The following is an 18284-nucleotide window of genomic DNA, read 5'->3' as shown; positions in this document are numbered from 1 at the left end:
CCGGAAATAATGTCTCATCTGCTGTAACGAAGCACACGCCCAGAGCTAAACTTTAACTGGCACAACTCGTTTGTGTCTCTCCCTCCAAATGACCTGGTTGGATAATAGGCTTAGTCAAAGTAAACTCATGGCACCTCACACCACTTATCATAAAAAACACACCTAGTTTAGTGTGCTTTCTGGTTCTTGCCACTGTTATCTGAAAGCCTGTGACATATAAAAGTTTTAGGTTTTATTGTCTTTTAGATGAGACTCATCAATTTCATGATTCAGTCATATGTGTAGATTCTGGAGTCTCCTTTATACCCAAAGTAAATTTACCTTTATTCTTTTATTGGTGCTTACAAGCATCTCTTGATAATTTCCCCTTGGTAATGTCTGACTGGTTGAACAAATCCTACCAGACTAAATGGAAACTCCACCCACCGTACACTACATGCAATCTGCTCCTGTCTGGGAGATATAGACTGATTAATTTATACACCTTTATGTATGTTTAACTCATCTGCACTACATACAGTGATCATCATAAACCTTTTCAGTCACAAGTCATGTGATTTGGACAGTCTCCAGTTGCACTATGAAAGATTCCCTTTTTATTATTATTATTATTATTATTATTATTATTATTATTTCGCATAATCACACCGCAATTATTGGCTACATAGGTTTTAGAGCAGGAGTGGGTCCACTTTCTGTGGCTCCGGGCAAAACATGTTCCAAAGATTTTTTTTGTTCTTTGAATTGATTCGGACATTTGGTTTTAGATGGCGATGACTCACCACTTTTCTTTTTTTTTCTTTTTCTCCCATCTTTATTGCTGTTTTGCCTGGTTGCCATGCCCACGTGGCTGCACGGAGAGCAGAGGGTTAGGTAAAGGCAAGCGCTGCTCTTTTCGTCGTTTTACTTAAGGGGCGACTCGAAGAGCCAAATGACAAAAGAGTAACAATTAAAGACTCTCTGCTGGACAGAGCAGAGTGAAGCCCGAAAACAAGCACAGATCTCCTGTCTACCTTTTCTTTAAAGGAAATAATCTTTTAAACACCGCCATTAGCAGGGTAAAGGGCACAACGTTGTTCCTCGTTCTACTCTCTAATTGTCCCCAAAAAGCATCGAACAGCAGCCGAAACAAACCACTGTGAAAAAAGCACAATAACTTAGAAACTGATTTTTTTTTTTCACCCAAAATATAATTAAGACAAAGACTGATTTACAAGTAATATCCCAGGATGGCTGCAATTAACAGACACTCTATTCCAGGAGCAGACACAGAACATTGGCTGCCTTGTGAGAACATGTGGTGCCGACTCTGCGCTAAAGACAATCAGACCCACATAGAGCCGGAGGCTATTAACTTGTTAAGGCTACCAGATGAGCTCCACAGATAACTACATTAATACTTTCAAGAGAAAACAGAAAAAGAAGTCGAGTTTTTAATGTTTAGAAGAACCTTTTACTATTCTGAGGACCCACTTTAAAACCAAAACATTTATTTTAGTGCTAAACATTTTTTTCCCCACTGTGTGTTCTTACCTTTTATGTTAAAACAAGTCAGCTGACGGAAAATACTGATTCAAACTACCTGGAAAAATCTTTAATTTCTGAGATTTTTGTGGCCACATTTTCCTCGCATTACCCATGCAGTCTTTTTTCAATGCTTTTTGTACCATTTTGTTAAAGCTGCCACTAGCGTATGTAAATCATCAAAACTCTCACTAACATGCTAATCATCCAAGCTGTCAAACATGAAAAAAGAGTAAATAGTCTCTCTCTTCTTAAATAATGTGACACAACGTATTTCTAAAAGAGTGAAAAGAATACCTTCAACATAGTAACATTTGGAAACATTTTAGGAAAGACTGTTTATTGTCAGCAACATGTCAACACACGTTTCAGTAGGAGACAAACTGTTTGAAATTCCACCACAGAAATCCAACTGAATGGGAGAAAGTCCAGGCGGAGCAGCGAAGGGAGATAAGAACCAAACAGAATCGCATAGAAAGTCAATCTAAACTATTCACAAAAGTAAAATAAATTAAAAACATCAATATGATTTTTTTTTGTTTCCAAGTTTAATTCAATATAGTTCAAACCAAATGTTTAAATACACAGAATAAAAATACTTTTTTTTTTTTTTTCTCACTGTCTGAAGTTAAATCAGGCAAAACTTTTGGGTTGATAAAAATTGCCAAACTTGTTTTGACTTGCTAAATGCCACAATAATGGGATAAAGAATATGTCAGGGATTTATCTATTAATAGCTTCAAAATCAGAAGTTCACCTAGAGAATAATTACTATCTCTTTCATGAGAGAAAGCCCTGGTGATGATGTCATGGCTTTGTCAAGTTCTGATAGGTTAACTGACACATTTGAATGAATTGGAGGCACACCTGTGTGTGTTTTACAGTCACACCTGAAACACTCTGCATTCCCACATGACGGCGGGGGGAACAACCAAAAGAAACAAGCCAAGACATCAGGAAGACAGTTATGGTTGGCTCACTTGACTACAGTTTCTATTTTCTGAAAGCAATGTGCCAAAACCGTAACCACGATTTCTGCAAACCACAGAAACGAAATCTATGCGCTCGGATTAAAAAACAAAGAGAACAGCTTGAGAACATGCGCACAGATCCATGGTTCAAATAAATGACATTTTAAAACATCCAATTTCATTTCGAGGCCCGGCACCCCACAAGCTCTGTGTCATTCTGTTTTAGTTTACCTACTGAAAAATGTTTTGTTGCTTTTCTTTGAGGAATATCAGCCAGACAGGTTGTGATGTTCCTCACTGTTTAACTCGCCCATGGATTCTTTAGATTAGGAAAGGATTTGTTGCCTTTTTGAGAACTTCTGCACCCATTGCCTGTTGTCAAACAGGTTCTGAAATTATTTGATTCTCTGGGTTTAGCCCCTCGGGGCTGGTTGAGGTTAGTGAGACTGAACCAAAGAAATTTGGTTGATCGTTGTTAATTTATCATCTATTGAGGGGGTTGAATTGGTTAGTTTTTTTCCTGGATATAAAAAAAACAAACAAACATCTTATTTTTATGGCACTTTAAATGAATCACAGCCAGAGGACCTCAGTGTGTTCACTTCCAGTAATTAGAATCCTTTAGGCAACCACAGGCCCAGCTCAGATGCAAACAAAGTATTTATCTAATCATGTTCGGGTCTGCTAATCATCTGATTTCCTCATCTCTAATAGGACTTCTTTGTTTTTTCAATAGAAACGAAAATAGATTTATAGCTGGATACGCTCTTCTCATGGTGCAGAATTCCTTTAAGGAAAACAGCTTTCAAAAATCTCACTGTTAACCTGCTTGCTGCTTGTCTAGTTGCGCACTATCTGTGTCCCGAGGGCCAGTCACACTAGTAGGTACTGTAAACCTTAAAACACGAGAAACACCAAAGGGGGGAAAAAAAAGATTATATGACCTCAGATCATGGGATCTGATCAAGCCTTAAAAAACAATCAAAACAACTATTAGGCACAAAACCACATCAGGCTAATAGTATTCTTTAATGTTTGCCAAAATGGGGGGGGTTCTGTTTGAAAATCTACTTCTTCTGAGAAAATATTGGGGCTATAGTTTATTTAAATGTGTATTTTATAAATAAATTGGGCTAATAAATACACCTACAAATTTTTTTAAAATTTATTTCCCATGTGAAAACCATGCACCATCAGTCAAGTGAGGTGAGTGACATAAAAATCCACGTGTACATGTGAATGTTGAACATTTTATGGTAAAAAAAAAAAAAAAAACTTATTTCCCAGATTCTCACAAGGTTTTCACATATTCCCGCATCTATCACATACTTCCATAAGTGATCCGCATATTTCTAGGATAGATAATCTGACACTGTACTAATTTGTTGAAGAAGAAAAAAAGTTGCAGAAAAGTTGCGTGCACTGTATTATAAACAGAAAAAAAGAATCTTTTCAGGCCTGGGTGTACCAAAAAAAAAAAAAAACATGAAATCAAACTTTTTTTTTTTTATTAACAAAATATGTGCTTTTTGTTTTGTTTTTGTAGAGTCGTTCGGACTCAGTTGAGCATGGTAGCTGTAAAAGCGTGCATGCCACAACCGAGGCGAAAGCTTGGGAGAACAACATGAGAAACAGATGGAGGTTTTATTCCAATGGACCAATGAAGAGACACGGCGTTTGGAAACAACTGGCAGCTCTTCCCTGTAGCTCCTGTTATGTTTTATCGGGATGATCAATGTGACCTCATTTGTCAGTCCACGTCAAAGCTCTGAAAGGCTCCACGGTTCCCGGCGTAATGAAAATGCACTTAAAGATTTTTGGTTTACTTTGGAGTCGTGCCACTCTTTGCAGAGAAAGAAACTGAGACATTTATAATGAAAACATCTGAGTCACTTCAAGAGAACAGAAAATGAAAAACTGAAAATGCTCAGAGTAGAATAAAAATAAAAATAAAATAACTTGCATGATAAAGAGAGGCAGGATGCACACAAATTAGCGGAACAATCTTGGAAATAAGAGATGAAAGCAAGTAAACTGAACAGCGGAAAGAGCAGGAAATAAATTCTCTGATCGCTAATCGCTAATGGTGGTCTTACAACCAGAGGTTTTGATGCCACACAGATTTGTCTTTTAACCTGGGCAGGTCAGCCACACTGATTTGCTGCTCCATGGGAGATTATGATCAGAGTTTTCCATGAAATTAGCTGTAAAGAGCAACACCTCTCATCAAAATGTTCAGATTGTGTACGTATGCTTTCTGCAGAAAAACCCCTTTTCATAGAAAAACATGAAGGTGTTCATTCATAAATCACTCCCAATGCTCTGAAACTGAGGCGTCAGCCTCCCAGTTTAGGCCAAGTTTTGGTCCAAAGACGGCATCAGATAATGAGCCTCATACGATCGACTCCGAGACGGAGCCTGCTGAAGCTAAAAGGAGGAATATGTTTATAATTCACAGACAGAGGCCTGAGCAGTTTCCCAAGCTAAGACACAGTTTGATATAACCAGGTTCTAGTACATTTTGAATTGAAATGCAGTCAATGTACTTTCCAAGTGTCTCCCATTGCTGCTACCATTCAGTGACAGGCAGGAGCAGATCATCAAGATAATCTGTTTTAACATTCCCTGCAATATTGTAAGTTCAGGTCTACCATAATTCATAAGCAAATTGGCTTCAACATAATGAAATTCTTAGTTGGAGATATTCACAATCTGTTAAAACATTTGCGATCTTGTATATCATTGATCTTGAGATAAGTTTGAATTTCAGCTCAGTAAAGCACTTTTTCTCAGGAAGTTACCACATCTTCTACAATTCTGCTTCAAATAAGTACATTTATGTTTATTAGATTATTTACCTACATGGCAGTATAGACACTGATTAAAAAAAGAGACCACTGGGGTCAAAATTTGGGCTACAGTAAAGACAAAACGTTAGATGCACCACTGCAACCAATGCAAAAATGTTAGCATAGTGTCTTGCTACAATATGATTATAATCTCTAAGACAACATAACTGGCTTTTATCGAAAGCTTCATGGGACAAAGTGCAAACATTTTTGTTTCGCACACTGATGTAAATTATAGCTCTCTGTTTTGAGCTGTGGAAATGGAATCTTAAACATGATGGGTTTCCTGGGTAAATAAGAATACAAAAACCAAGCAAGCTGAGTAAGCAGGGACTCTAAATGAAATGAAACCTTGTTGCCTTTTCTTGAGTGAGTGAATGTGATTATCATTGTGCTTATTTTAGTATTGTTTACTGTTTGTACACACAGATAAAGTTTCATTGCAGTGTGGCACCTTTAAATTTCTCAACTTCTCAGCTGTTTTTGAAGTCATAAGGTCCTCCAGAACAGTGGTTTGAAAACTTAATTTGTGGCTTCAGCAACTTTACCAAAAATACAAACTTCCATCCATCCATTTTCTGTTCACCCTTGTCCCTAATGGGGTCGGGAGGGTTGCTGGTGCCCATCTCCAGCTACGTTCCGGGCGAGAGGCGGGGTACACCCTGGACAGGTCGCCAGTCTGTCGCAGGGCAAAAATACAAACTTGTGAAATGTTAATAATAATCTCTTATTATTAAGCTGCTTAAGGCATCTAGACCTGCACCTGCTCAAGGAAGTTTGGTTCTCTCTAAAAAGTGAAAGCGTGGCAGTTCTGTAAAAGTGAACCAAAGAGAAAGTGTAAGCGTTTATGGCATTCTCCATATATTCGAACCAAATATCCAAATCTATAATGGTGCTACAAAACCTGCAGCTACTGTGTCCCATTGGTTGGGTAGACTGAGTCTGTCAGAGGTTCCCAAAAAAATAAAACTTAATAGAAATCCAATTCTGCTGTGTCATTTTCCTGTAGACGACATGCAAACGAATCATTGCAACATATTTATAAAATTCAGATATTTGTCTTAGAGTTCTGTCTCTGAAACAGGAAATACAGCACGAGAGCAGAGTGTTCTTCCTTGTGCTGTTCACCAAAGATCGAACCACGATATAAACCCCCATCTGCCACAGAGTTGACCTCGATACTGACTCAAATTGGCATGCAAATAAGCTGCTGCCATGCAAAAAATGTTCTCACAATAAACAAAACCTGCAACCTTTCTGACCATTTTCTGCAAAGTTGGCACGCATGGCATTGCGGCGCCTTAATTCATTGAATGCAATTTATGTTGCACACATATGAATTTAAAATGCAGATTAAGAGTTCCGAAACTGGACTGAACTGCAGCGTAAGTGGAAAGCCTACCACTTATGTTTGTGGTTTGTCTTGTGACATGACCTAAAAATTTAACCTCTATTGATTTCCGACATCGCTCTTTACGCTTGAATGCCTGGCCCATGAAAATTGCTCTTTCATGACGTGTTAATGAGGTATTTCGCTTTTTCTCCAGGTTACAACAGATCTTGCAAATTTTAGTGGTATTTTCCACTTCAGGAGGAATGTGCTTATGCGATTCCTCTAAATGCTTACAAAATTTGTAGATCACAAATGTCATTCGTAGAAGTTTACAGAGACATCTGTTTCCAGAAACAAACTAATGCAGAGTACGCACAGTTTGGTGTTGACGCTTATTATTTCCCGTCAATGCTCTACACAAGACTATTTTTGGACTGAACAACTGTCTTTGTTTCTGCTGTCTGCTCATAAAATCAAGCTATTAATTTATTGTACGGAATATAAAGAAAGTTTGGCTTTTTTTTCTGCTGTAAAGCAGAAGTCAGTTCTGACAGGATGCGTGAGGTCTTTTTCACAGGGGGAAACTGTCGCTTGAGGTCACAACAAGACATCCGTGACATTCTTTTGTTCAAATGCCACAGATCACAGCACTTCTTCCAAGCATGAGTAACAGCTCTTTTCACATCAGTTGGTCTAATAATGTCGAAAAGTGGCTCGACTCCATTCCATTCCTCTCTTCTGCTGGGTGTGCCGTTGTTTTGAAATTTGTACACCAGTCACTAAGGTATTTTCCACAATGTTTATGGGACTTTTTTTTCTTCTCATTGCAAAAAGATGTTGAAGGAATTTCACAATTTCAGATAAATAAAGAAATTGAAATTGCCACCTTCCAATGCCATTCTATTAGACACTTGATATCTTCCAATCAGGATATACAATTTTAAACTAAAGCTGAAAGACAGAGCACCCTTGTTTTGTAACACTGGCTTACATTGTGACTGAGTCACAATATAGTCACAAGGAGCATTCAATCCCTTGGAGCAGACATACGGCTGGAATGTGCACGCAGAAGGTATAGACGGTTCTGCTAGGAAGAACTAAACTTAATGTTTTCATAAAACAAAACATAAAATTGTTCTAACACAGGACAGTTGAGAAGCGTGCATCATGAGAAATGTGGGTCAGATCGGCGATGCCTATGGGAATTGTAGTCATTTCCTCTCCAATGGCAGTGGATTGGCAAAGACAGCATGCTAACATCTTGATGTGTTTAGTGGGGGACTTCCATCATGTGTGAATGGTGACGGAGAGTCAGCGTTGTACTGCATGTGATTTGTTTAAGTAATTCTATTTCATGGAGATTCGTGAAAGTCAGAGTTTCGTCCACAAACTCCATGTTTAAAGCAGGATTCACCTTTTGCTGCCTTTCATTCCTATGATGTTTTGTCAAGTTGACAACTTTAGATCTGTAAGAAGAGTTTGTTAAAACAGAGATCTGGAGTAATGCCAGACTATTGACATGTAGATGTGTTGAGTAACAAGCTAATTTACTTGTGTGTCTTATAATAATTTTAGCACATGCTTTAGTAGAAAATGATGCAATAATTATTTTTTAAAAGACACAATTAACATTCTCCCTTGCTCCAACACAGTATTTTTAAATGTTCATTTTTAAAACAGGTTCTGAGAGGATATTCCTGCTGCAGACATGGTAAATAGCCTGCGCTTGTACAGAACTTTAATCAAGTCCAGAGCACTTCCCATTACATTCAGGTATTCTCACACACTGATGGTGGAGAGCTACTGGACTGCATCCACAGCCTCCCTGAGACACAACAACAGAGGAGAGGCTTCCATGACCCGGCGCCACCAGACCCACCACCAACAAGAGAGGCGGGTGAAGTGTTTTGCCCAAGGACACAACAAAGGGAGCAAAGATCAAACTGGCAACCCACCGATTACGAGGCAAACTCCTTCCATCTACCAGAAGAAATCTGAAAGAGTAAGTGTACTGTAGCAAAATGTTGTTAAGTATGTTAAGTTTTATGGGTTGACCATAGTGCCTACATTCAAATGTTCAGAAAGTACTTCCAAGTGCCGTGCATACTTGGCTAGTTGAGAGTGAGTTGGATATGTTTTTGGGCTGTTCAGGCTGCGAATGCAAGTTCTGCTGACAGAACATCACTCACCTGCACAAATCAAACAAAAACAAAAGCTAACTTTGACATCTACTTTAGCCTGTAGGGTTTTCTGTCTTTGTGAATGCATCTCTTAAAATGTGTCTAAACCTCCCACAATTTTGCGTAGCATTTTTCCTGTTCATAGTTGAACCTTTAAAAGTGAGGTGGGTTCTCTTTTAGCCTGAACCTATTTATGCATGCACCATTAGCAAAATCAAAGCTGACATCTTTTTTGACTAATTGCTTTAATATTAGACATTTCTTCAACGTTCTTTTCATCAATCACAGACCTTTATGAAGAATTTGTAAGTGTTTAAAGCTAATTTAGTTACACTTTTATTCTTCTGTACTCAAAAAGGGGCATTAAGTCCACTTCACTTAAGACAAATGGCTCCTATTAAGCAGAACATGATAGGTTTGGTTTTTTTCCCCACACAGGTTTTGTGCCAAGATTGCAGGTGATGAATAATGAAGATTTTTAATTCAAAATTTAACAGAAAGATGCATTAGCAGAGTCTCTAATATTAGCTTTGTGTTCCAGTAGAGGGGGAATTTAATTATAAAATATGATTGCTCCCCATCTCCACCATCATCTCTGACGTATTGTTTATGAAATAGGAATCAGAAGGATAATTGACCGACATCCAGCTGTTCACCCACCTGCATATAAATGGGAAGATTCAGCAAAGACAAAACTGCATCCGGGAGAAGTTGAGAAAAATCAAAATAGGTAGAATGTTCCAGGGAGGCAGGTTTTGTTTTTTGTTTTTCTTGCAAGGTTTCATTCAAAAGGAACACTCTGTGTCATGATAGACCGGTAATTTATCTAACCGCCTGTATAATCACCGAGGCAATTTTGAAAATGGAACCCTAGGATTTGTTTGTGCAACACCTTATTTTTTTTAGAATTTGGAAAAATGGGGAAAACATGACAAATACTAAATACAAAAAGCATGTGGTTTGGGACTTTAAAATCTGTTTATTTTCCTTTCTTTGTTTTTGAAGCACCAATTTTACGGACACCATTATCTTTTATTTCTCTCAGCAGTTGCTATAGCAGCAAAAATCACCCAATATACCACCAAAGATCACATTGTCCAGGGTGGGCAGAGCCATATTATTAATTAACTAACCTATTATCGCCTATTCAGTGAATGAATAAGATTGTCATATCTTGATCTATATTAAATCATAAGAAAGTAATATTTTTGATCACAAAAATAACACATTGATTTAATTAATCTAAAGATGTATTTTGTAAAGACAAATAAGGCAGACAGCATAAGTGGAAAAAAAGCATCAGTTTGATTAAGACGCCTTTTGCGCTTACACTTACCCTGGAGTAGCTGTGTAAAATAAATGATATGACAAAACTCCCATGTTGAGAAATGCTATCTTTCGCTTTAGTCAAAGCACACAGTGCATGCTGCGCACTTTGGGAGGGAGAGAGATAATTAGTAATTGGAAACAGGACTGTAATGAGCCTTGAACTGGTATTGCTGCACAGCAAGACGGCATCTGGTGATTCTCCCGTCAGTGTCTGTCATTCTTTCCAGCCACTGGAGGGCTTTGTGGTCAGTTTGAAGGAGGAACTCTTTCCCAAACAAGTGGTCCATGAATGAGTCAAGGGTCCATTTAAAAGCCAAGGCTTCCTTTTCCACATTTACCCCTCCCTTGGTAACAACGTACGGCCGATGTAGGCAACAGGACGGCGGTCTCCTGGTGGTCCCTCCAGAAGCACAGCCACAAGACACCTTGCAAAAACACCAGTTTGCAAAGTTAGATTTTTTTAAATAAAACTTTTGGGTAAAACGTAGTCCACAGTCTATACTAATGTAATAACATGGGATTTGATTTGAAAGGTTTTTTTATTATTATTTTAATTGTGTTTGACATAATTATGCTTTAGAACTGCTAAATGTGAACTGACTAACCAATGAATGCTTGTTTAAATAAACACAACTGGAATTGCTTCAAGATAATATTGCCTATTTATTTTGAATTTATTTTTGATTGAATTCAGTCGGAGTTGTTCGCACATGGTACAGAAATATCAACGCAGAGCATCTGGAAGACGTTCTGAAGAATTAATCAGTATCAAATTGACTTAAAACAAAAGCTCAGTATATCTTTGGGGCCTGAACCCTCAAAACATTGGGCATATAAAAAAACTGATCAAATTAATCGTAATTTGATTAGTAATTAACTGTAATAGCGTGACCACTGATAAGATTAGAATCCCAGCATTCACTTAGATAGCTATCATCAACCCTGACATTTTTCCAACCTATGACCAACCCTTACGAGGCCGCAGCAGTGCCCTTTACTAAACCTTTTGATTTATTTTCTGACAATGACAAATAAATTGGCTCAAGTAATATTTATTTGAAACAGGTTTCTTTCTTCTTCATCTTCTTCTTCTTCATCTTTCTGCTCCTTGTAAAATGTTTGAAACCGATTCAGTCTTTGCAAAGAAAAGCATTCTATAAAATACCTCATGTGCTGTCACGAAGCCAGAGTACACACTCGTCCGGCTCTGATGGAACGTTTGAGGGCAACACCTGCCTGGAGAATGTGTGTTCTGAAAATAACAGTGCTAGGAGAGCCAAAATGTAGATCTTGGGCCAGGAAACAAAAACAAATAATAAATCTGAGCGAGGTGAGTGAGGTGAGCTCAGATGGAGCTGTTACCGATTAAATAATAGACTGAATTCTTAAAACATCTATATGTGCGCATGGACTAGTACAATTCCAAAGTCACCGACCAATTAATTTAATCATACGCTGTGTTCAGAACTTTACAGGATATTGCAGAGTCAATTCACTGCCCAGCCTAGTGGTGAGTAAACAGAAAATATATATATATATATATTTATCAAGGGTCAGAGAAAACAAATATTAAGATGGAAATTAGCTGAATCAGCAAATAAACTTATGTAAGACAAGAAAATATGTTCACCAGACCCTGCAAGAGTTAAGGCCATGAGAACATTGTTTGTATTTGGTATCATTTGACATCAACATGTTATTCATGGAAAACTTATTGCATAAGTTTGTGTGTGAGTGTGTGTGTTTTAGCATTTATCACTTTGTAAGGCCCATTTTATTCCCACAAATACTTGATGTTGTGAAGAGCCACTGCTCCTTCCCATAAGAAGAAGTGCAGTTTTTGTGTTGTGGGTTAGGTTTAGGTCTAGAGGGCGAATTGAGTTTAGGTAAGGTTTTAGGGTTAAGCACATACTAGTAGTAGTTGAGTTTAAAAGTAAGGGTAATGGCTAGGCTATAGAAACAAATGAAAAATGAATGGAAGTCAATGCAAAGTCCTTGTGGAGATAAAAGGACACATTATGGGTGTGTGTGTTTCTCGGTGAACAATGTGCCACTTGTCCATGTGACAAACAATCATCTGTTTAGTCTGCAGAGAACTTCGGTGTAAAGGCCTAAAACATGAGATTACATAAACTGACCTTACAACCAGTTTCTACACAGGATAGTGTCAAAACGCTCAACACTCATTTACACTGAGCCAAAGATAACATTCTTGATTACACTTGAGAGGTTTTCTTGTTTGGTTTTGTTTTTCTATTGTGTATAATTATGCATTTGGATAAACTTTTGTTGGATTTCTTATTTGAAAACTTTATTCATTAACATTTTCGGCCCCTGCCTAATCCTGCCTACACCCTGAGTATTTTACAAATCCACTGGAAAGCGACACTAACACTCGCTCAAACTGAATTAAAATATTACAAACTGTCAATTGACAACATACACATTTTTTTGATATGGAAAAAATAGAGGAAAATGTAGAAAACCAACGCATGCACATAAAGAACAAGCAAAATCTTTATTAAAAGGTAAAAAGACACAACAGATTAAATTTGAACCACTTGCCTGAATGGACGTGGTGATAACCATAATTTAATTTTTCAGTTCAGTTTAGTTTATCTATCCAGTGACATTTAAAAATATTATTTTAAGACACTTGGCAAGAAAACAAAAGAAGTACAAATTCAGTTTGAATCAGTCCAGGTCATTCAAATCACATAGTTCGGTTGAGATCCAATTACATTAAGTCAAATTCAATCTTAATTATTGTAATACAACAAAATGCAATTCAGTTTATCACGTCTTCCCTTTTTGTAAGAGTCACTGAGATTTAAATGATTCTCCTGAGCAAATATGAGGAGACAGTGGAGAGGAAAGACTCCATTTTAGCAGGTCTTCTTACAACAGTAATCTAGCTGTTTCAAAAGGATTTGCATGGAGAACCTCATCTGCCCTTTGGGTTTAGTTTCGACATGCAAAACTAAACATGTTTTAGTTTAAGATAACACTTTCAACAGTAGGCAGGACAAATCCATACAAGAAGCTGTGCATTTGATATTTCCTGGTGGCATTAGTCACCGATGTACTGGCATTTTCTTTTCCTGGAAAGCAGCCTGGCATTTCAGGCACCATCCACCAACACGCCCTGTTTTCCATCTGTCCACTCAAGCTGCGGCTGAAGAAAGAAAGTACAATGCTGTGGAATGAGTGTGACTTTAAATGAGCCTTGCTGAACATTTGACATACCACTGGCACTGCATCACACGTCTGCTTCTTCACATATCAGCCATTTCGGATGAGATAATACTGCCATCCACACCAAGGTAGTCCATTACACTGATTGCAGCCGTGCACGCCGGCGCTAATTACGCAGCTGTCTTTGATCCAAGATTACATCGGATGCATCAGGCTGGATGAAATATGCAAACTACTGAGTAATGCAAATAGAGTCCTTTTACGATTCCGTCAATCATTCTTTAACAAACCGTGCCTCCGCAGAAATGCAACCATGCTGGTCACCATCACTCAACAGGTCTGACTGACAGGAATAACATCCAGAAGTTCATCGAGATCTGCCTCAGCTTGTGCCTGTTAACGTACTCGCGCCAAAATCCTTGGACACTGTCCACATGAAAAACATGTCTTATAAGGTCTAAACGGCAAAAGAAAATAAAAAAATAAATAAGTAAATGATCTTCCCAACCTAACCGCTTGCATGTACAGTGCCTTGGAAAAGCAAACGTATTCATGATGATTGTTTTTTTTTTGCAGATAAAATCTCAGATCTGTGGCATGCATCTGTATGAATTCCTCTTCACTTTACTTATAATAAAATAAACTACCTTCAGAAGTCCTCCAACTAGCAAATAGATTCCACCTGTGTTCAATTGTATCCCTATATAGATTCAACTCATCTGTGAAGGAATTGTTTGTTTGCTCTCCAACTTGTTTAAGTGAGCTTGAGTTGTTTTGCCAAAAGGAATGAGCAAAAATAACAGTCTCTAGATGTGCAATGTTGGTAGAGACATACACCAGAAACCTGCTAAGCATTTGTTTTGGTTTGTCTACAGCAAAAGGAAAACTTGACAAAGTGTGGAAGAAAAGCTCAAAGAAAATAAATACTTTACACCAGGGATCCTCATCTTCTTCTTCTTCTTCTATAGCGTTTTCTGGCAGTTTACAAACTTTGTGTATTACCGCCATCAGCTGGACAGAGATGTAGGACACTAGCCCTCGAGGCCTAAATTTGAGTTGGAGTCAAACTAAGGTAAAATTAATGCAAACTTACGTATTGAACAATTACTTAGCAAAAACAATTTGAAGACAAAACAACTTAATGCATATTTAGAGACAAATTATCTTCACATTTAACCACTAATTCATTGCACTTTTTGTACAAATAAGATGCAAAAACTGAAAAAAAACATGCTGCAACATTTGTCTTGCTTAAAGTTTTCTATAAAAAAAAAGACAGCTACCTTCACAGAGCTGACAGGACCTCCATGTACTTTTTGTCATCCTTTCATAATCCCACCCATGCATGCACTGAAAATGTCTGAGGTTGCTATGGTATGGTTGTCATGTGCTGTGGGCTACTTGCACACGGATGGATTGGGCCATCTTGTCCCACAGTTTACACTTCCCACTCAATAGGCTCTTAGGCACATCAGTAAAACCCTCCCAAAAAGAAGTTCAGATATTCATCCGCTGTGACCATCGCGCAGTTCCTGTAGGATGAGGGGATAGCGAAGACAGGAAAACCGAAATCCATGCAAGGTTTAGCGCCGTGCCTAGCGTTTTAGAGAGAACAGCAAGACCGAAGGTTCAATTGTTCAGAGCGAAACCAGTACATCCATTTGGATGCATGAAGTTTCTGCCACAGAACCCTTATCGGGACGTAATCAGTGAGTCACTTAGCGTATTTGTCCTCATTTGCCGTAAATGTTGGCACTTTATGCGCACACACAAACTGAGGCAACGACGTCACTGACCTCATGGGACCTCATGAGACAGACTGATAAAGTTGTCAGACAGAAGCAACAACATCTTGTGCATTAACCAGCTCTCATTTCTTTCCTTCTGTACCACCCACAGATTCAGGGGGAAATGGTACAAGCTTCATGTAATGTGTTTATAAAAGCAGAGCAAAAAGAAAAAGAAAAAGAAACGGTACTCTTTCACTGGAAAAAAAAAGGGCTTGCAATATTTGAATGAGTTTTACAGCACTTGGACAATTATCTATACCGAATTTGCCTTGGAAAGTATTGAAGTTACTTATTGTACTGTGTCGAAATGGAGAAAAGAGAAGAAATGATTTTTGTTCCACCTCCCAGTAGTCTATGTTCTGCCTCCATATAAAACCCCGGTAGGATACACTGAAGTTAAAGGCTGTTCAAGAGAAAACTTTAAAAAGTTCAAAGGATATGAAAACTTGTTTAAGCAACTGTAAAACAAAGCAAATTGAAATATTCAACTTTCATCTTCCTTTCTAGAGATTTTAGGATTGTGACGTTTGTGGTGGCAGAAGGTCGGAGTAGCTCTGAGTTTAGTTCTGATCTGTTCTAGACTTTTTTATTGGGACGTTGCATGTTTAGTCAACTATTCCCTCTGGTTTTGGATGCTCGACAGCCGGAAATGTAGCTTAGATTTTTTTTGTTGTTGTTGTTGGTTTTTTTTACAGTTCTTATGGTGTGTAATGATGGCAATAAGGCACTGTTTAAATAACTTGAAGTAGCTGATTAGCATTTTAAAAGCACAAATAATACCTGAACTGTAACCCTAAGTCCCAGAAAAGTTGAAAATGATGCTTCTTGGATGCGGAGCAGGACCAAAGACCAGGCGGGGAGGAAGACGTTCAAGCCATGTCTTCCATCGGTCCAAGAGTAGAAAGTTCAATTCCCTGACTCCAACGCCTGCCTATAGTGTCAGCATCCACTACAACTCTTTGAATGTACTTGGATAATGAGTAGCAACACCAATTAACTTGTATTTTTGAATTGAATTTAACTGAACTAAACTGAACAACACAATTTAGTTACAAGGAGTTGACTGACATCTTTGGCAATGTTGTATATACATTATAGCTTAAAACTGGATGTGAAACTATAAAGTTTTCTGGAAATAATGCTGTTTAGAAGAGGAGTATCCCAAACATTTAGTTGATTGTCCCTTCATTCTCGTTCCTGCTGTAGAAAAAGACCTCTTGATAAATTTAAGTCGCCAGGCAGGTTTTATTCTTACCTCCTACTCTAACAAAATTTATTTGGCTGAACGAGAAATGCCAGAAACTTAAAGTGATTTGTCTGAGGAAAAACTTTATAGGCAGCCTGGAGAAATGTGATACAACTCCAGGGAAATCTTTTTGTAGCTACCCTTTCTCTCCAGCAGGCTACGCCTCAATGACCCCGTTTTTCTGAGCAAGGATGATAAACTGCATGACACCTACCTGCATTCCCACTGAGAGGGGCCGATAGGGACCGTGTTTCTGGGAGAAACAAAATTCATTTTTAAAATTCTCATCCGCAGTAAGTCTTGTTTAAATACTTGCTCAACTCAATGAACTCCTCAAATGTGAAAGAGTTTGCCATCTACTTCGCCTAAGTCAGGGAAGTCCAGCCCCGGCCCTGTTCTGCCATTTTTAGATGCGTCTCTGCCTCAACACAGCTGGCTGAAAAGGTCCAACTATCTCCTCAGCATGTCAAGGTTCTGCACAGGTCTGCTCACGAGCCGTCATTGGATTTTATTGTGTTGAACCAGGGAAATAGATAAAATATGCAAAAGACAGGCCCCTGAAGACAGATTTTAGACACAATTAGCCAAAGTTCTCTGACTAGTAACTTTGCAAATTTACAATAATTATTAATCAATGGTAGTCAAATTCATGTAACAATATGTGTTCGATTGGATATTACATTATTTATGCAGATGTGACAGATGTGACTTTGTAAGAGTATTCGTAGAACTTAAACTTTTTTTCTTTTTTGTACATTTTCTTACATTACAGCCATATATTCAATGTATTGGGATTTTATGTGACAGCCCAACACTAAGCACAGTATTGGTGAGATGTGTAAGAAAAAGGATTCTGGGTTATCAGAAAATTTCCAAATTGGAGTTTTTCTTGATGGTTTTCATTCAGCAGTCAACTCAAGCTCCACGTTTTCAAAGCAGTTGTAACTCACAGGCCTAAACAGTGGCACTCATGGTCAGAGTGACACATTTTCATTTGGAAAAGGTTCTAACTGAGCTAAAAAGAAATTAAATATGAAACAAGACAATCATTCCCTTCAAACCATCATTGCATAGTGCTTTTTTGTCTATGCCATTTGTTATCTTTCTACATAGCCTCCGTCATGTTTTCATTCTTGCAAAGAATTGTGTCAAGGATCAGAAATGTTTCGATGCAAACTGTGTTTATTCCATGACAATGGAAAATTTAACTACTGTAAATATTACAGAGGTGGTAAATTAGTTAATTACAGTGGTAAATTTTTGTTAAAATAAACAAAAAAACAACAAAGAAAATGATACAATTGGCCTTTAAGACCAAAAAGAAAATCTGATGTGATGCTGGAAAAGACTATTGTTGTGTGCAAGTTGTGCAGTGAGCAGTTGGCCTATCTTCGAAGCTATTCAAGCCTAAAATACGATCTCGAAGCCAAACATGTTGCAGCAAGCACAGATGTCCCCAACGCAAATGTCAGCATCCACAGTTCCATGGAGGAGCTTTCTGCTTTGTGAGAGCAAGCGTTTAGGCACCCCCAAATGGCTGTCATAGGACATGCAAGGATTTCTCAAGGAATCAAAGCAACACTCCAGGTATGTTTGTGATGAGGGAATAATGTCTAATATGATATAAAGCTCTTCAAAGTTGACTTTACATAAAACACCTCCTTTAAACAAGAAGAGTATAATCTTAGGTTCTTCTCTACACATTATTTCCATATGCAGGGCCTTGTTAAAGATTTTTTGTCACGTTACAACCAAACATGTCTGCCCACCTAAACTGACCAGCTGGTTTAAGAGAACATCCACTAAAGAACTGTAGTGTGGGCAGCGTAAAAACCTGAATGAAAATGTCAAAAAGGCTCACGAAGCA

This window comes from Xiphophorus couchianus, chromosome 23 (genome assembly GCF_001444195.1).
Source record: "Xiphophorus couchianus chromosome 23, X_couchianus-1.0, whole genome shotgun sequence".
Classification (NCBI taxonomy): Eukaryota; Metazoa; Chordata; class Actinopteri; order Cyprinodontiformes; family Poeciliidae; genus Xiphophorus; species Xiphophorus couchianus.
The sequence above is the reverse complement of the archived record's forward strand: the minus strand, read 5'-3'. Positions refer to the sequence as shown.